Source organism: Gorilla gorilla, chromosome 12, assembly GCF_029281585.2.
Source record: "Gorilla gorilla gorilla isolate KB3781 chromosome 12, NHGRI_mGorGor1-v2.1_pri, whole genome shotgun sequence".
Lineage (NCBI taxonomy): Eukaryota > Metazoa > Chordata > Mammalia > Primates > Hominidae > Gorilla > Gorilla gorilla.
This window is the reverse complement of record NC_073236.2, coordinates 74,700,722-74,719,907: the sequence shown is the minus strand read 5'-3', so window position 1 is coordinate 74,719,907 and position 19,186 is coordinate 74,700,722. Positions and strand designations below refer to the sequence as shown.

Here is a 19,186-nt window from a genome sequence, read left to right as displayed (position 1 = left end):
TGTGGTAGTGAATACGTCTCACAAGATCTGACGGTTTTAAAGAGGGGAGTTTCCCTGCACAAGTTCTCTCCTCTTGTCTGCTGCCATGTGAGATGTGCCTTTCACCTTCCACCATGATTGTGAGGCCTCCCCAGCCACGTGGAACTGTAAGTCCATTAAACTTCTTTCTTATGTAAATTACCCAGTCTCAGGTATGTCTTTATCAGCAGTGTGAAAACAGACTAATACAAAGATATTATAACATTTCATCTCTAATTACTTCAGCATGTATCTCCTAAGAATAAAAATATTTTTCCACATAACCACAATGCCATCACCACCCCTCAAATTTAACAATTGTGCTATAATATCATCTAGTATCAGCCCAAATTCAACTCTCTCCAGTTATCCCCCAAATACCTTTTATAGCTCTTTTTTTTCCTGCTCCAGTATCCACTCAAGTTTCCTGTATTGTTTTTGGTTATTATCTATTTAGTCTCTTTTAATCTAGAACCATTCCTTCCAATACCATTTATTACTGGGTATTTTTTTCCATACTGTTGACATTTTTGAAGAGTTCAGGCCAATTGTTTTGTATAACTGTTGCCCACACAACAGGTGGGCTAGGTCACTTGGTAAGTGACAACCAATGGCCACAACCAAGGAGGATTTAACAAGAGGACTTTATTACTTACAACTAGTAAAAAGAACACTGGGTATAGATAGCTCCCAAAGCAATGCCTCCCTGAGCTCCAGGCTGTGTCAGGTTTTATAAGCATAGGGTAATGAGGCATGATCTGACTGGATCTTGCAATGAGGTAATGCCAGGAGGCATGATCTCACTGGATCCTGCTAATGAGTGATGCCAGAGCTCAATCTGATTGCATCGTAGATCCAGCCATGCAGTGTCAACTTCCTAATTCAGTCCCTGCTCCTCTGAGCACTTAGGTTCCCCCCAGTGGCTACACACTTGGTTCACCTGGGCCTGCTCAGGTTACATGACCTGAGGCTCCATTAGCAACTGAAAAACAATTCATAACTTTTGTTACATAAAAGTTGAACCAAACTGGTCTGGTGCAGCTACATAATATCCCATATTCTGGAGATGATTACTTCCTAATGGTGTTCATCTTATACCAGTATCTACTGTATTTCCTGTAAGCAGGAAGTTAGGTTAAATATTTTTGGAAAGAATTCTACTTAGGAGGCACATGTCCGGTAGTCCCATTATTGGTGATGTTTGATCACTTGGTTATGGTGGTAACTGCTTGATCTTTCCATTATAAATGCATAATTTCCCTTTTGTAATTAGTAAATAATCAGTGGGGCAATACTTGGGAGTCTGTGTGAATACCTTGTTCCCAGAAACTTTTTTCCCAATAGTTTTAGCATTCATTAGTAATCCTTATCTTGGTTAATTGGTTAATTATTACATTTGAGTTTCCAAAAGGGTAACTGTCTAATCTAACATTCCTCTTACAGTTATCACTCTGTAAAGATGAGCTTTTCTTTTTCTCTCTTTGTTTTCTTATGTTTTGTTTGAGATTGACTATGGACCATGATTTTCAAAAAATTATTATATTATAATCAATTATAATTATAGATTACAAACATTTATTTTACATTAACATTTAATACATTTATTATATATTTATATATTATGGTAAACATATTTATTATATAGTACTATATATTAATATACTTGTTAATATATTTAATATATAAACATATTTTAAATATAATCATATATTAAGCATATATACTTAACTATATACCTAATTATGTTGAAGTTAATTATACATTTAAGTATATAATTATCTCAAATATACTTAAATACAATTATACTTAAAATGTAATTAAATTGTAATTAACATTATTTTTTATTTGCAGATTGTCCCAAATTTGGCCAATGAAAAAGTCCTTCAAGGCCAGGTGTGGTAGCTTATGCCTGTAATCCCAGCATTTTGGGAGGCTGAGACAGATGGATCACCAGAGGTCAAGAGTTTGAGACCAGCCTGGCCAACATGGTGAAACCCTGTCTGTACTGGAAAAAAAAAAAAAAAAAAAAAAATTAGCCGGGTGTGGTGGCAAGTACCTATAACTCAGCAGGCTGAGGCAGGAGAATCACTTGAACCTGGGAGGCAGAGGTTGCAGTCAGCTGAGATCATGCCACTGCACTCCAGCCTGGGAGAAAGAGCAAGACTCTGTTTCAAAAAAAAAAGAAAAGAAAAGAAAAAAAAAGTCCTTCAAGTTGACTTCTATATCTTTTTTTTTTTAAAAAAAAAAAACAGCTTTATTGAGATCTAATTTCCCTACCATACAGTTCACCCATTTACAGTACACAGTTCTATGGTTTTAGTTTATTCACAGAGTTGTGCAAGCATCATCACAGTCAATTTTAGAACAATCAAATTTAGTTCATTACCCCTAAAAGAAACTGTTACCCATTAGTGGTCACTTCCTATTCCCCTCAACTCTTGCAGCCCTAGGTAACTGCTAATCCACCGTCTCCATAGATCTGCCTATTCTGGATGTGTCATACGAATGGAATCATCTATGTGGTCTTCTGTGACTGGCTTCTTTCACTTGGCATGTTTTCATGGTTCACCCACATTGTATAAAAATGTCCGTCTACATTCTGTAGCATTGATTTTACTGCCATTTTAACATTCCATATTATGGATATACTGTATTTTACTTACCCATTCATCAGTTGATGGGTATTTGGGTTGTTTCCACTTTTTGGCTCTTGTGAATAATGCTGCAATAACCAATCATGTACAAGTTTTTGTATGAACATACGTTTTAATTTATCTTGCATACATATATAGGAGTGGAACTGCTGGGTCATATGGTAACTTTATGCTTAATCTTTTGAGAAACTTCCAGACTGCTTTCCAAAGGGGCTGTATTATTTGACATACTTTTTCTTTTCCCTTTCTTTTGAGACAAGGTCTCACCCTGTTGCTCAGGCTGGAGTGCAGTGGCACGATCACAGCTCACTGCAACCTTGACCTGCTGGGCCCTAGCGATCCTACCGTGTTAGCCTCCCAAAGAGTTGGAATTACAGGTGTGAGCCACTGTGCCCAGCCTCCATTTGACATTCTTACCAGCCATGTATGAGAGTTCCAATTTCTCCACATCTTCATCAACACGTTACCTTTTTTATTATAGCCATCCTAGTGGCTACAATTGTGGTTTTGATTTGCATTTCACTGAGGCTAATGATACTGAGTCAGTTTTTCTCAAGGTACCTTTGGTCCCAAAAATTCATGTTTTATTTTATATCCAGAAAACTATCTTCAGTTATAGCTTTGTTTCATTGTTATGTTTCTTTTCTTTGGAGACTTCAATGATGCATATGTTAACTTCTGTCTATCTTCTATATCTCTCACTTTTTTTCTAATATTTTTCCTTCTTTTCCAAATTTGTTTTGGGTTCTCTTGGCTGTTTTAAATTTATTTTCAATGTTCCTTCTTGACTTTTAAGGCTAACCTATTTTCCCGTGGACACAATGTAATTTAGTTTCCATATCTCAAGATTATTTTGGCTTTTTCTTCTACTTCTTTCCTGAATTTCATCAGTTCTCATTTTATAGTTTTCTGCTTTGTGTCCATTTCTATTTTGAGTTTTTTAATGTCTGATTTTTGGTATTCTTTATAGCTGCAGCTGCTTACTAAATGATATTTAATTCACATGAAGAGTACTGTTAGTTTTCCTCTGCTTTTTGGCTGTTGGATGGAATTGTGGTTGGTGGGAAGAATTTTCATTAGTTAAAACGGTTTTTAATTTTTTTCTTGTAGTTACTTTATATGGATGTTGGTTGCTGTTCTGTTTAGTTCAAAATACCTTGGATCTGACCAGGTGTGGTGGCTCACACCTGTAATCCCAGCAATTTGGGAGACCAAGGCAGGTGGATCAACTGAGGTCAGGAGTTCAAGAACAGCCTTACCAACATGATGAAACCATCTCTTCTAAAAATACAAAAATTAGCCAGGCGTGGTGGTGGGTGACTCTAATCCCAGCTACTTGGGAGGCTGAAGCAGGAGAATCCCTTGAACCTGGGAGGTGGAGGTTGCAGTGGGCCAAGATCGCGCTACTGCACTCCAGCCCCAGCTGGGTGACAGAGTGAGACACTGTCTCAAAAACAAAACAAAAACAGAAACAAAACAACCTGTCAATATCACTGGGCAAAGAGTTTGTCAAACTCCAGGGCAATTTTCAGTGAGAATGACACTAAGTTTCAGACTTCAGGGCAGTAGGAATGTCAGACTTCAATTACATTCCCCATGAAGAACCAGACAGCTAGAGTGTCGCTATGTACTTTTAAAAGATGACTGAGGATGGAGACAAGTGAGTTGGCAGACAGTGGCAACCTCTGGAAGACGGAATCTTCTCTGCTGGTTCCCAGGCTGCTGCTCCGAAAGTCCCAAAACATGCACCTGGCCTCTCCTGCATTCCCACTGGCTGAGCCTTGCTCCTGCCCAGAATGAAATCTGGCTCCTGGCCACCAAGCAAGAAGCCACCAGCTGACCAAAATTTTTAATTAAAAAAAAAAAAAAATTAGTTCAAGTGCCCACTGGGAGACAAAACTCTGAACCAATGACCAATAGTTTCTTCCACAGCAGAATATCATTGCTGGTAACAATGGGTGTGGCATTTCTCAAATCATACCTAATGATTCTTCTCAAAATTTATACTTTGCTTTTCCTCAAACCAGCTGGTTTAGATATTTTAGTACAATGCTTTCACCAGAACCTACAACAACGGTTCCTATTAACTGAGAACTGAAATTGATGTGGTCTCCTCACGCCACAGGTCACATGTTGTTTGGTGACTGATTTTGACTCTCAGGAGGAAGTGGGGTTGCTGTTACACCATGGAGGCAAGAGGAGCAGTAATAGAACACAGGAGATCTCCTGAGGCACCTCATCACTCTCATGCCAGGGCACAAGTTGATGGCAATGTACTGTACCACCTACAGACAAACTACAGACAACCTACCTACAGGCAACCTCCTCAAGAACAAAAGCTTGCTTAACCCAACCAGGCAAAGAATCCTGGCCAGCTGAGGGGTTGCGTGAAGGAAAGAGGGACCTGGAATGGTTAGCGGAGAAGGAAAATTGTAAATGACAATAAAGCTTCATTACCAGCTACAAAAATGAAGATCGCAACTTCTAACAGTATTTCCCTTCTTGCTGTATTATATATAAATGGAGTTTTTAGCTATTGTCCTTTTCTTTCATTTCCTTTCTCTTCACAATTGTATCTAAAGTCTATCAGTGATGCTTAACTTTACAATTTAGTCTACACATTACAACGATGGGATGGGATGATGATGAAACTGAAAGGAAGAATGGAACATCACCTACAGAAGTTGGACTTGGGCCAAATACAGTAAACGAGGAGATTTTAAGATGCCCTGCTTTGGGGAAGGGATAAGTAAATTTTGTTATAGGAGAGATGCTCGCATTTTGTTGGATGGCAGCATTTTCATTTACCTTTGAAAGCACTTCTGTGAATGTTGGGCAGCCTAAGAGACGGACTATAGTGAAGCAACTTTTGGCAACCCAGCGTCTCATTCTTCTTATTTGAGGGGAGGCCCCCACACACTGAGTCTTGGTATGAGGCTAGGCCTCCCAGACTAGAAGCCACAGTAGAAACCAGAACTCTCTTTGCCTATTGGCAATTAGAACACAGGCACATAACCTAGACTAGGCCAAGTAAATGGTCCTTCCCAAAACTTGAATCTTGAGTGAGAAGAGTTGAAAAATAATTCATGTCACCACCAAAGGAGCTGGTACGCACCCTCATCAGAGTACCGAAGCAAGATGGCTTAGCTGGTTCCTAACATTTCCAGGCCCGGTTCTCCAGCATTGCTGGTACAAGGAGTATAACTGCAGACAGCTCTAGGCCTACTTTTCCCACGCTCCAAACACCAAAGGAAAGAGCCTCTTTCTCCCAGCCTCATTCTCTAAAATCCCCGACAAGGGCTCAGATCATCTCAGGTTTGGTCATGTGCGCATCCCTGGGGAAATCTGAAAACAAGAGGAGGGAGACTATAGCTGGCCAGGCCTGGGTTCCACACCTCCCCTTCTCCACACCCATCCTGCCTTGGGAGACCAGAGAAGTGTGGTGCTAAAGAACCATCTGACCCAGCGGACTGCAGACGATTCCCCAAAGGAAAGTTTTCCCGTCAGGCAAAAACAAAAGCTGCTCACAACACAAAATTACAGAACATCAGAACCAAAAGGAACCTTGGGACTCCTTCATCCTATCCCCTCTCTTTATAGATGAGGAAACCATACAGGATATGTACGCCTGTTTGGACTTTGTACAGTTCTCTGTCCAGCAGGGGTGACTTGGCTGTGGGATTGGGTGACTCCACTGGAGGTCTTCTGTGTATAGAAAAGATCAAGGGTCACAAACACAAATGCCTTCAGGTAGGCAGCAAATGTGTGAAGGCTGGCTGTTACTCAATGGACCAGTGGTGTTGGTGGGATTCAAATTCTTATTAAAAAGCAAAAGCAAACAAACAAAGAAAACCTATGCGATGCCCAAATAAAACCATCTGTGGGCTAGCTGCTGCTGTTGTCAGAAGTTTGTGGCCCCTGGGTTAGACAAAACCTCTGAGCTGTCCTGACAGGTCTGGGAAAACCAAACAAGTCCTTGTCTCCTAAACTACCTGGGACTCAAGAGCTCTGTAGGAAAAAATTTGTACCCTGCACCCAGCTGGGGTTGACATTTACAGATGCCTGTTTTATGAACTGGGGAGATATTCAGTTGAAGCCAGATTGCTGAAAGTGCTGCTGAGAGAAAATCATCAGAAGGGAGGGCCCCTTCCCCACGCCAGCCTGGTGGTAGTTCCTCTATGCCTCCGGATTCTGCTAAGCAGTAAAAGCTAAAGGGCAGTGTCATTAAGCTCCTAGGGGATGGGATGCAGTGGCTCACGCCTAGCACTTTGGGAGGCCGAGGCGGGAGGATCGTCTGAGTCCAGGAGTTCAAGCCCAGCCTGAGCAACACAGCAAGACCCCATCTTTGCAAAATAGATAGATAGATAGAGATGTATGAAAGTTACTAGGTCTCATGCTGGCAGGGGAGAGAGTGAGCACCCTGGCCTCCCACAAGCTGCCTCCCACTTCCCTCCGACTCCATCACCGATTTTCCATCAAAGCAGGCTGCTCAGAGTCGCTAAGCAGCTACCAGTTCATTTTCCACACCCTTCCCATTCTCTACGAGCCAGAGCTCCACCTCCCCCCAGAAGCTGTCTTCAACCACCCGGCCTGGGGACCTCCCCTCAGCACTGGCTCCCCGCCCCGCCTCGCAGCACCTGTTCGGGCCTCGGTCGTGCCGCCGGGTCTTGCAGACGCAAATGTAAACAGAAACACAGTGAAAGGCGTTCGGAGAGCCTCGTGGCTGCGGCGCGGCGGCGCGCCGGGAACATCAGTGCGTCCAGAGCAAAATGAACGAATGTACGCATGACTCCTGGAGCGACCTTCACGCGGGAAAGCGCGCCCCCCGGCACCCACCCTTAAGCGCCCCAAAATGACCCGCCCTTACACAACCCAGCTCGCAGGCGAAGCTGAGGTCGGAGGTCCAAAAGCGAGGGAGGACAGCCGCTGAAGAAGTCCCGGCTTCCCATAGGCCAGGACGAAGTAGGGGGCGGGCTCATCTTGCAGGAGCGTCCACGTATTGGTGAAGCCGCGGACTTAGGGCTGAGATTTGCTGCGCGAAATTGCCGAAAGCCCTCCCGCGGAGGGAGAAGGGGCGGGAAGAAGGGCGTGGCCAGCGCGGACGAAGGGCGTGGTTGGCGCTCGGTCCTGCCCTGCGCGTTTTGGGCTGCGGTTGGAGGGCCGCAGTTGCAGTCAGGGTCCGCCAGCTCGGGGCCAGCGCATGGGGCTGCTGAGACCGCTTCGGACGTGCGAAGCGTTCGCGGTGCGGTAGGTAGGCAGTGTCCCGCGTGCGGGTGCTGGTGTCGGTGGTGCCCGCGGCGCTGGGGGCGGTGGCCCGGGCTAGATCCGCGCGCGCGGCCCGGCCCCCTCCCCCCCGTCTCTTCGGTGCCTGCGGGGCCCTTGCGGTGCGGGCCGTCTGGCCTCGCGTCCCCGCCGGCAAGGGCACAAAGGCTCTCTGGGGGCGGGGGCGCCTCATGCCTTCGCCTCCATCTTGCGAGCGGCACGGCGTGTGCTGTGGCGGCCGAGGGGTCGGGGCCGAGGCGGGCGGCTGGGCTTGGGAATGCCCGGGCGCGGCGAGGGAGCGCGCGAGTCCGCGCATCTGGCGGCCGAGCAGCTGCGCCGCTGGTCGGCCTGGGCCCCGGGGGAGGTCACTTTCCCTTAGGCCTCTCCCGGGCGTGGGCTGTTTACCCAGCTCCCCAGTCGGGGCTAATGCAGCTCGGGCCTTTCCCCCTGGGAAGATGGAGACCAGTGATGTCTTCTTATCGCCGTGGATGCAGCAGCGCCCAGATGCGGAGAGAAAAAATCAAGATGTCTCATTTTTTTTTGCCTCGGAGGGCTACCCTTTCTGTCATCACTAGAACAGTTCTCAGCAGCCTGGGGACGAATGTCCAAAACCTGTTCCAGGCCCTTGATGATTAGTAGGTTGGGTTTAGTGTATCGTTTGTAACAAAAATGAGCGGAAACCTGCCAGGGCAGATTGGACCTCACTGGGAATTCATCAGGACCACGAAGGGAGGTAGCGTTTGTAAATAATCTAACAGTTCTCAGATCTAGGGTATGAAGAGTGTTGTGTTAAAGTGTGTGACAAAGGGTGTTGGGTCAGTTTGCCTTGGGTTTAGTTGAAAGATCTAGAAGTCACCACTTTTTACTTTGTTCCCCCCATTCCCCTTTCCCACCCTCTGTTGAGTCAATTCTGGGCCACTTAGAAAACAGAACAACAACAAAAAACCCAAGGAATTCAGTTTAACCTCTTTTGCGCAAAGCTTTTTAAAGCACTTCCCCACCCTGCGACTGATAACTCCTCCCTTTTTTGGGCTACCTTCTGCAGCCTCTGTTTTTACTCATCACACTGTATTGTGGTTTCCCCAGCCCCTAGCACAATGCTTGGAACATAAAAGGCACTCAATGATGGAAGGAAGCCAAAAGGAAACAAAATCAGCGTGGTAGTCTAAAGGTGACACAACAGAAACATTTATTTAACTTCTTGAGCGAGTTATTCTTACAGGTTAGGAAGGCAGCTAAGCTCAGGCTCTCTTAAGTCAAACAGACTTTAGCTCTGCCATGTTACTAACTCTGATTAATTTTTTTTTAATGGTGATGGGGGTCTTGCCATGTTGTCCAGGCTGGTCTTGAACTCCTGGGCTCAAGCAATCCTCCTGCCTCTGCCTCCCAGAGTGCTGGGATTACAGGCGTGTCATTAAGTTATTTAACTTCTCTGTGCCTTGGTTTCCTCATCCTTAAAAATGGGAATAATAATAGTACCTGTGTGGTGAGTTATTAGGATTAAATAAGATATTGATGTATAGTGCCTAATATAGTTCCTGGCACAAAGAAAATGATCAGTAGCTGTTAGCTGTTAGCAGTCGTTAGGAGAAAAATAAATGGATACTTGAATACACTCACCAATATGAAATATCTGTATAGTACTTGACCCTTCAGGATCTCTCTGCTTTTTGGTCCTTATCCGATCCCTTTTTTTGAGACAGGGTCTCACTCCATCACCCAAGCTGGAGTACAGTGGCATGATCTCAACTCACTGTGGCCTCAACCTCCTGGGGTCGAGTCCCTCTCACCTCAGCCTCCCAAGTAGCTGGGATCACAGGTGCACATCACCAGGCCCAGCTAATTTTCTATTTTGTTGTAGAGATGACGTCTCTCTATATTGCCCAGGCTGGTCTTGAACTCCTGGGCTCAAGCAATTACAGGCATGAGCCGCGGTGCCTGACACCTTATCCGATGGCTGATTTTTTTCCTTTTTTTTTTTTTTTTTTTTTTTTTTTTTTTGAGAGGGAGTTTCACTCTTGTTGGCCAGGCTGGAGTGCAATGGCACAATCTCAGCTCACTGCAACCTCTTCCTCCCGGGTTCAAGCAATTCTCCTACCTCAGCCTTCCGAGTAGCTAGGATTACAGGCACCCACCACCGTGTTCCGCTAATTTTTGTATTTTTGGTAGAGACAGGGTTTCGCCATGTTGTCCAGCCTGGTCTTGAACTCCTGACCTCAGGTGATCCGCCCACTTCAGCCTCCCAAAGTGCTGGGATTACAGGCGTGAGCCACCACGCCATCAGGCGTGAGCCTGATGTCTGATTTTTAAACATCCCTTTAGCCTTTCCTGATTCTCTTTCCACAGTGAAAGTATTCCGTAGAAGATTATCTGTTTATGTGTCTGGAGTCTCACCACCAACTAAAGATTGATTTGGTGCCAAATAGCAATTTGGCCAAGAGTTACAGTAGTACTTGATACATTATTAACGGGGTCTGTTATCTGAAATGGTCATGTAAAATCAGAGGAGCTAAATAGATGGGGGCCTCATGTGGCTGACAAAAAATCTTTACCTGGTTAATCCATCCAGAAAGAAGCAGAGCTTATGGAGGTGGACTCTCCTTATAACTTAAATCTGTTCTCATGAAGAAACTGTCTACTATCTTTAATGTTGTTCACCAACATCGTGAAAAGCCCAAGAAATGTTCCTGTTGGCTTTAGACCTGTCTGCCAGCTAGAAGTGTCAGATACAACTCCTGGGGGACACTGCGTCACTTCCAGGTTTTCCTGCACCGCTTTCTGGTTACAGGAAACAGGTTAAGTTGCACATTTCCTTGTAGCTGTAAGCTCCCTTGGCATACTGGTTTCTCTTGAATGATTTCCAGTTTCCAAAACAAATACCTTTCCCCTCCTCACTTGTAACTGGCACAGGAGAAATTCAGGTCTGTGATTCTGTTTTTAACATAGCCATCATGAATCTCAAATTCTTTCTAGGGAATACTATTATTTCTGGGGACTCCCTTTCAGCTGTGGTATTCTATAATTAGCCATTAAAAACCTGCCACAAGGTGTAAGCCTTTTCTAATGTCCTGTTGCAAAGGCCTTGAAGACAAGGGCCATAAATTTTCTTCTTGTGTGTGGCTGGCATATAGGCACCCAAGGAATGGTTGTAGAGCTATGTTAGTTGTTCCTTCTCAGGATGCTGAAACAGCCTTACTTACCAACCCAGTGCTTCTGAAACATTTTGCTTACCAAGTCATCTGGAGATATTGCTAAAATGCAGGATCTCATTCCAAGGTTCTGGGGCAGGACCTGAGAATCTGCATTCCCAACGAGCTCTGAGGTGATGCAGATGCTGCTGGTGCTGGATCACACTTTGATAGTGAAGTGCTAACCCTAGTATCTACATTTGCTTTTTAGAAGTATTGGGTAAATGGGTTTTATTTTCTTATGGTATTGGAATAAAATCTTGGGTTTAGGAGCTTTTTTCTATTTTTTGTTTTAACAATTTCTCTATCTTGTTAAAAAAAAAACTATTGGAGGAATTGTTCCAACATACTTTGATGTAACAAGATTTTTAATAACAGCAATTGAGGCACATGGAGTGAAAAAAAAAATAGGAGAAAGTCAAGGAAGAAATTAGCACAAAAAGGCAAGTACCTCTCTGTCCTATGCCTTTTACTCAGGTGAGATTGTGTATTTGGCCCTGAGCTTTGTAGCAGCCAAAGCAAAGAGGGAAATTTTTTTTTATCAGTTTTGCCAGTACTTATAAAGTGAAAATGTCTGCTGAGTGGAGACAGCTGTTTCTGTTATTGAGGCCAGAGAATTCTCCCCTGGCTTCTCCAAAGAGAATGCTATGGTACAGTGAGTGGCAATCTTAATAGTATCTCTTGAGAGCGGTAAGATTCTTCTCAGTCTTCATACGTGTAGCCTGATGACCTCACAAAAAAGTGTCAGGGCCGGGCACAGTGGCCCATACCTGTAATCCCAGCATTTTGGGAGGCCAAGGAGGGAGGATTGCTTGAGTTCAGGAGTTTGAGACCAGCCCGGGCAACATAGCGAGGCCTCGTCGGGCAACATAGCGAGGCCTCGTCTCTTAAAAAAAATAAATGAATAAAAATAAAAACTGTCAGTATAGTAAAAGCAGTGGTCTGTGGAAATGCACCCATGTGGTCCAGGTACAGCCTCTTCTGACAGTGATTTTTGTTATAAGGAAGGTGTTTTTCTGCTTTGCTCTTTGGTGAGAAAAAAGGTGCTGTTGATTGACATATTCAGCCCTCAGCATCCTTGTACGTTGAGCTTTGTTACACATGGACACTCTGCTGACTGCTGAGGAGGCCAGAGAGCTTGGGGTTGAGGGGAGGAGTAGCTGGGACTCAGTCAAGCTCCTTGTAGATGTGACTTACATCTCTTTAAAGGCTATCTAGGTTGGGCGCAGTGGCTCACGCCTGTAATCCCAGCACTTTGGGAGGCCAAGGCAGGAGGATCACATAAGGTCAGGAGTTCGAGACCAGCCTGGCCAACATGGTGAAACCCTGTCTCTACTAAAAATACAAAAATTAGCCAGGCGTGGTGGTGGGTGCCTGTAATCCCAACTACTCAGGAGACTGAGGCAGGAGAATTGCTTGAACCTGGGAGGTGGAGGTTGCAGTGAGATAGCACCACTGCACTCCAGCCTGGGTAACACAGCAAGACTCCATCTCAAATTAAAAAAAAGAAAAAAAAGGGCTACCTAAAGACCTTGCCTTGTAAATGAGAACATTGGCCTTGCTGGGAGGCTGTCTGGTAGCCCTGGTCAGTCAGCCAACAGATAAGTGAGTGAGAAGGCGAGGGAACAGACAGCCAAGCAGCCTAGCCCACAGCCCTGCCTACCGCATTGATCTACAGGGACCCACTGGCTCCTCCTAGGGCCCTGGGAGATTCCTTCTGTTCTTTTGACTTTAAGCAAAACTTCCAGAAACAGCCCTGGGGAGAAAAGAAGGGGCTCCCGGTGCCCAAGGATCCTGGGGATGGCCTCGGCCCATGGCCAAGCCACAGCAGGCACAGTCTACCCTCCGTAGCTTTGAGTCTTTTATTCATTTTCACTTTACTTTGATTTTACCTGCAGAGAATGGGGACAAAGTGCTCAGAGTGACCTATCCCACAGTGAAAGACAGGGCTGGTGTGGGGGACTGTGGGGCTCCAGGGGGACTTCCCAGCAGGGCGGGAGCAGGTGGAGCAGCAGTTGCTCTTTGCTGCTGGCCTCCCAGTCTCAGGCCTCCAGCCACAGTTTTCCTGGCACCCACGCCACCCTGAAGCAGGCCTCAGTCACCTTTTGTGACTGGCCCCTTTGTTGGCTTCCCCTACGTGTCTTTACCTCCTTTTATGTGACCTCCCACGCCTGCTTGGCCTCTGCCTTTAAGCTCCTTTATTCCATAAATCTAGTTCCCCCAGAGTTCTTCAGCAAGCTCTGCTGGGTCCTGCCTTGTTTCCCTGTGGACAGTTTCATGTTATTGGAGAAAGAGCAGCATGGAAAGCCTCTTTGGTTCTCTGGGCAGGTTCTGCCACTGTGTGTTCATGGCAATTATCACTTATTCCTGTGGCCTCCTGTGAAAACAAGTTTGGAGGTTTTGGCCCTGAACTCATAGGGCTTGCTCAGTCTAGCAACACCTGGCCTCTGGCTGGCACAGGTGACTGTGCACTCAGGTAAGAGACGAGCCCTTGCCAGAACAGAGCTCCCTGGGCAAAGTTGGTATAAATGAGATTGTTTCAAAGGGAGCTCACGACTTAAAGAGTCCTGGCCAGGCGCGGTGACTCCCGCCTGTAAGCCCAACACTTTGGGAGGCCGAGGCAGGCAGATCACTTGAGGCCAGGAGTTCGATAGCAGCCTGGCCAACATGGTTAAACCCCGTATCTACTACAAATAGAAAAATTAGCGGGGATGGTGGCACGCATCTGGAGTTCCAGCTGCTTTGGAGGCTAAGCCAGGAGAATTGCTTGAACCCGGGAGGCAGAGGTTGCAATGAGCCAAGATCTCGCTGCTGTACTCCAACCTGGGCAACAGAGTGAGACTCCATCTCAAAAAAAAAAAAAAAAAAAAAAAAGAGGCGGGGCGTGGTGGCTTATATCTGTAAACCCAGCACTCTGGGAGGCCTAGGCGGGTGGATTGCCTAAGCTCAGGAGTTCGAGACCAGCCCTGGCAACATATCGAAACCCTGTCCCTACTAAAAATACAAAAAATGAGCCACGCATGGTGGTGCACGCCTGTAATCCCAGCCATTTGGGAGGCTGAGGCACAAGAATCCCTTGAACCCGGGAGGCAGAGGTTGTAGTGAGCCAAGATCGTGCCACTGCACTCCAGCCTGGGCGACAGAGCGAGACTCTATCTCAAAAAAAAAATAGTCCTACGGGAGGTCCTTTTTTGTTGAAAGGAGGATTGCTCTCTAGTTGATCATTCATCTGTTTGAGGGGTTTAGTCAAGAGCAAGAGCAGAGCCTCACCCCTCCCACAGCTCCCAGTCCTCCTCTCTCCATCTTGGACAGAAGTGAGTGGGAGGAAGCCCAGCAGCTGTGACAGGAGTGTCCTAGGGTGATGCAGCATATACGAAGAAGGGTCAGATGTCCAGGCTTAGAGTATGTGTTACCACATGCATGATTTGTGGGCGTATTTTTACCGTAGGGCAAGAGTAAGCCAAGCCTACATCACTCCTAATTATATCTGGTGGATCATACAGCCTCTTCAGGTTCTGGAAACTAACAGAATTTTAATAGCAAAGTCCAGATGGTCCCTAGAATATCCTGAAGCTTATGTGGCTTGTCTCTTGGTTTGACAAAGGACAAGGCAGTTCTGGTGTGTACAGACCTTTCTCAGAGGGTAAGGTTGAGTTCACTGTCTGTGTTCTGATGTCTCCTGTCATTCAGTCCAACCTCCTGGCACTTCCTTCATTTGGGAGGAGACGGGGGCCTGTGCCCCATCATGGAGCTGCTAGCCTCCAGGAACACTGTAAAATGTGTGATCCGAGAACGGGAGGCCCCACATTAGGAAATTGTTTAGAGCTGATGACCTGGGAGACTGTGTGGGTCCAAGGCAACAAATGCTATTCACCAGTCTGAGAAGGATAAGCTGTCTCTTAGAAGGTGCAACCTGAATCTGTCGCCCCCACCCCTACCCCAGAGGGTTAGGAGGAATGATATGTAAAATCTCGGATCTATGGAAATGAAGACCAGACCTTCATGCAGTGTTACAGATGGCCACCTGACAGATGCAGACAGGGTTGAGTCCTAGGAATCCAAAACTTGTACGTTTATCATAGCCTGGGCCAATGTTTTCTTCGGCATGATTGCTGTTTTAAAAGAGGTTTGTCTTCAGTCATTACTCCAGGAAGTTTTCCCCTATTATTTTTATCCCAACTGATTTCTCCCTTTCGTTGCATTTTGGTAACATTTCATAGACAGTTTTGAATGCATTATAGATTGGTTTTTATTTTCTTTCACATGTGTCTGTCTTGGTTCTCATAATAAACTTGTATAATGGGGGGAAAAGCATGATTTGTCAGGCAGATTAATAAGATTATGAAGGGACTGTTTATCCAGTCTAAGAAAGTAACTACCTTCATTCCGTCTTTACAGATGTACAGTTTCCTTGAAAATCATTGAATTTCAGATCTTCTTACCTGGTTGCTGAAGGGACTTTGGCCACAGTACTAACCTAGTTTAGGTTTCTGTGTATCCTTGTAAGTTACTTAGGGATGTCAACTGAATAGTTTGTAATAGCTCACCACTCCCTATCTCTCCAGGCTAAATAGATACCTTCTTTTTTGAATAATGAGGTCCAGACAAGATAAATAAAAAATACATGATCAAAACAAAGGGATAATTTGTTTGCACCCCTCCCTTGCCCCATCATCATCTTATTCCAGCACCTTGTCTCAAGATCGCACCCTTTAGTGAGGGGTGTGGGGGATCTCTAGCCATTGAGAGAGTTTTTAGAAATTGAGCAAGAGGCCAGGCGTGGTGGCTCACACCTGTAATCCCAGCACTTTGGGAGGCCGAGGCAGGCAGATCACGATGTCAGGAGATGGAGACCATCCTGGCTAACGTGGTGAAACCCCGTCTCTACTAAAAATACAAAAAATTAGCTGGGTGCGGTGGTGGGCGCCTGTAGTCCCAGCTACTCGGGAGGCTGAGGCAGGAGAATGGCGTGAACCCGGGAGGTGGAGCTTGCAGTGAGCTGAGATAGCGCCACTGCAGTCCAGCCTTGGCGAAAAAGCGAGACTCCGTCTCAAAAAAAAAAAAAAAGAAAAGAAATGGAGCAAGAAGTAGCAATTGGGAATTATGGGCTATACCCAGCCTTCACCCTGGTTTTTCTAGCTCACGGGCGCAGCGTGTTCCCCTACTTATGAAAACAAAACTTGCCTGTAAACGTCTTCATGTGCAGTTTCTTAATGAGCCACAAGGTGAGGATGTGGCTCCGCAAGATCTCTGTCTCAGCAAGACTTGTCACTCTTCTCTTTGTCCCTCCACCAGTCTTCTCTCTCTTCTGCTTTGTGGCTTAACTGTTTGATCACTTATTCCCCAGTTGGCTCATAAACAGCTTGGGCTCTGGAGTTGGGCAGTCCTGGACTTGTCTCACTCAGAGCCTTCGTTTCCCCATCTGTGACGTGAGGATTAAAGACCCTGGCTCCTGTGGGAACTGGCCCTCACATGTGCTGGTGGAGTGTAGAGTGATACCACTCAGCAGAGGGCCACTTGGCAGTGTGTGCCAAAAGCACCCTTCGCCTCAGCAGCTCTACTTCTGCAATTTATGCTGAGGATGTGCCAGCACAAATGTGTGTGCATAGTGACTCATCATAGCATTGTTTGGACTAGCAAAAAAGACTAGAAATAACCCAAATGTCCACTAATAAGGGACTGGTGAAATAAACTGGTGCGTCCTTACACCAGAATACAGTACTGGACAGTAATGAAAAAGAAAGAGGAAGCTGTCTTTGTACGGTACGTCCTCACTTGATGTCGTCAGTAAGTTCTTGGAAACCGTGACTCTGCCACTTGAAAGGACATATAACGGAACCAATTTTACCATAGTCTAATTGATATAAATAAGAGTTAAGCTCCTATGGCATATTTCTGGTCATGAAAGCATCACCAAACTTCTAAATAAAGACGAAAACACTTCTAAATTAAATATTGAAATAAATGTGAGCTGTACATACATTTATGAAAGATGAATAAAAACAAGTAAGATGAGCCAGGCGTGGTGGCTCATGCCTGTAATCCCAGCACTTTGGGAGGCCAACTAGGGCGGATCATTTGAGGTCAGGAGTTCCAGATCAGCCTGGCCAACATGGTGAAACCCCGTCTCTACTAAAAATACAAAAATTAGTCAGGCGTGGTGGTGAGTGTCTGTAGTCCCAGCTACTCAGAAGGCTGAGGCAGGAGAATTGCTTGAAGCCAGGGGCCGGAGGTTGCAGTGAGCCAAGATCACGCCACTGCACTCCAGCCTAGGTGACAAACCAAGACTTCATCTTAAAAAAAAAAAAACACAAGATTATGATTTACCTGCTTACTCAAATGGGTTCAAGGTCGCAGGTAGCTGGAGCCTGTCCCAGCAGCTGAGGGTGTAAGGAGGGAACCAATCATGGGCAGGACGTCATCCCATGGCAGGGCACGCTCACTCATATACCCACACTCAGACCAGGACCATGTAGTCAGCCCCATTCACCTAAGTATATGTTTTCAGGATGTGGGAGGAAACCCGAGTATCCAGATGAACTGGATATCATCCAGGCAGACATGGGGAGAATGTGCACACTCCATACAGACAGTGACCTCAGTCAGGAATCAGGGTTTCTTATCAATGATATAATGAAAAGACATTGGACCGGCTGGGCGGTGTGGCTCACACCTGTAATCCTAGCACTTTGGGAGGCTGAGGTGGGTGGATCACGAGGTCAGAAGTTCAAGACCAGCCTGGCCAAGATGGCAAAACTCCGTCTCTATTAAAAATACAAAAATTGGCCAGGCACGGTGGCTCACGCCTGTAATCCCAGCACTTTGGGAGGCTGAGGCGGGTGGATCATAAGGTCAGAATTTCAAGACCAGCCTGGCCAGGATGGTGAAACCCCATCTCTACTAAAAATAGAAAAATTAGCCAGGTGTGGTGGCGGGTGCCTGTAATCCCAGCTACTCGGGAGGCTGAGGCAGAGAATTGCTTGAACCCAGGAGGCAGAGGTTGCAGTGAGCCGAGATCACACCACTGCACACCACTGCACATCACTCTGCCTGGAAGACAGAGTGAGACTCTGTCTCAAAAAAAAAAAAAAAAAAAAAAAAAAAAAAAAAAAATATATATATATATATATATATATATATATACACACACACACACACACACACAAAAATTAGCTGGGCATGGTGGCACATGCCTGTAATCCCAGCTGCTTGGGAGGCTGAGGCAGGAGAATTGCTTGAACCAGGGAGGCGGAGGTTGCAGTGAACTGAGATCGCACCAGTGCACTCCAGCCTGGGCAACAGAGTGAGACTCTGTCTCAAAAAAAAAAAAGATATCGTACCAAGTGATGTTACTGAAGGACCTGCTGTATTGCTTAGGAATGAGCCCCTAGATATTTTTTGTAGAGAAAAGAAAACCAAGGTTCTGAATAGTATGACCTATACAGTTTGCTACTTTTATGTAAAAAAAAAAAAAGGGAGGGAAGGATAAGCCTGGTACGGTGGCTTATGCCTATAATCCCAGCACTTTGGGAGGTGGGTGGATTGCCTGAGGTCAGGAGTTCAAGACCAGCCTGGCTAACATGGTGAAACCCCATCTCTACTAAAAATATAAAAAAATTAGCCAGGCATGGTGGCGCACGCCTGTAGTCCCAGCTACCCGGGAGGCTGAGGTAGGAGAATCGCTTGAACCCGGGAGGTGGAGGTTGCGGTGAGCTGAGATCACACCGCTGAACTCTATCTAGCCTGGGTGACGGAGCAAGACTCAGTTTCTGGGGGAAAAAAGGGGGGGAAGGATGAAAATAGATATTTGCATCAGGAAACAAGGGTCATACACAAAACTAGTAAGGCTGGTTCCCTGATTTTGTGGGAGTATCTAGTAGTAAATATTTTGTTTGATTTGTATTTTAAAATGGGCTGCTTTTTCTCCCATTTGGCTCCTTTGTCCTTCCTTGTAAGGTGACCTGTTAACACTGATTCTGTCCACGCCTCCCCATGACACTAATGACAACAGCCAACACTTAGTGTCCATACCATGCCAGGCACTGTCATAGATGTTCTGCCTGC

The 19,186-nt window shown here is 45.8% G+C and overlaps 1 protein-coding gene across 4 annotated transcripts in view; it reads left to right on the top strand.

Annotated features, from left to right (window-relative positions):
* The first annotated feature begins 7,716 nt into the window (after nt 1-7,716).
* Nucleotides 7,717-19,186, top strand: part of CEP68 (centrosomal protein 68) — a 30,763-nt gene continuing 19,293 nt past the window's right edge. The window contains exon 1 of one of the 4 annotated variants that reach the window (XM_004029324.5): nt 7,717-7,919. The gene's annotated coding sequence lies outside the window, so the exon portion shown is untranslated. Of the gene's footprint in view, nt 7,924-19,186 lie in introns of all 4 variants that reach the window. The other 3 variants (XM_019020980.4, XM_055378026.2, XM_055378025.2) reach the window with 3 other exon arrangements.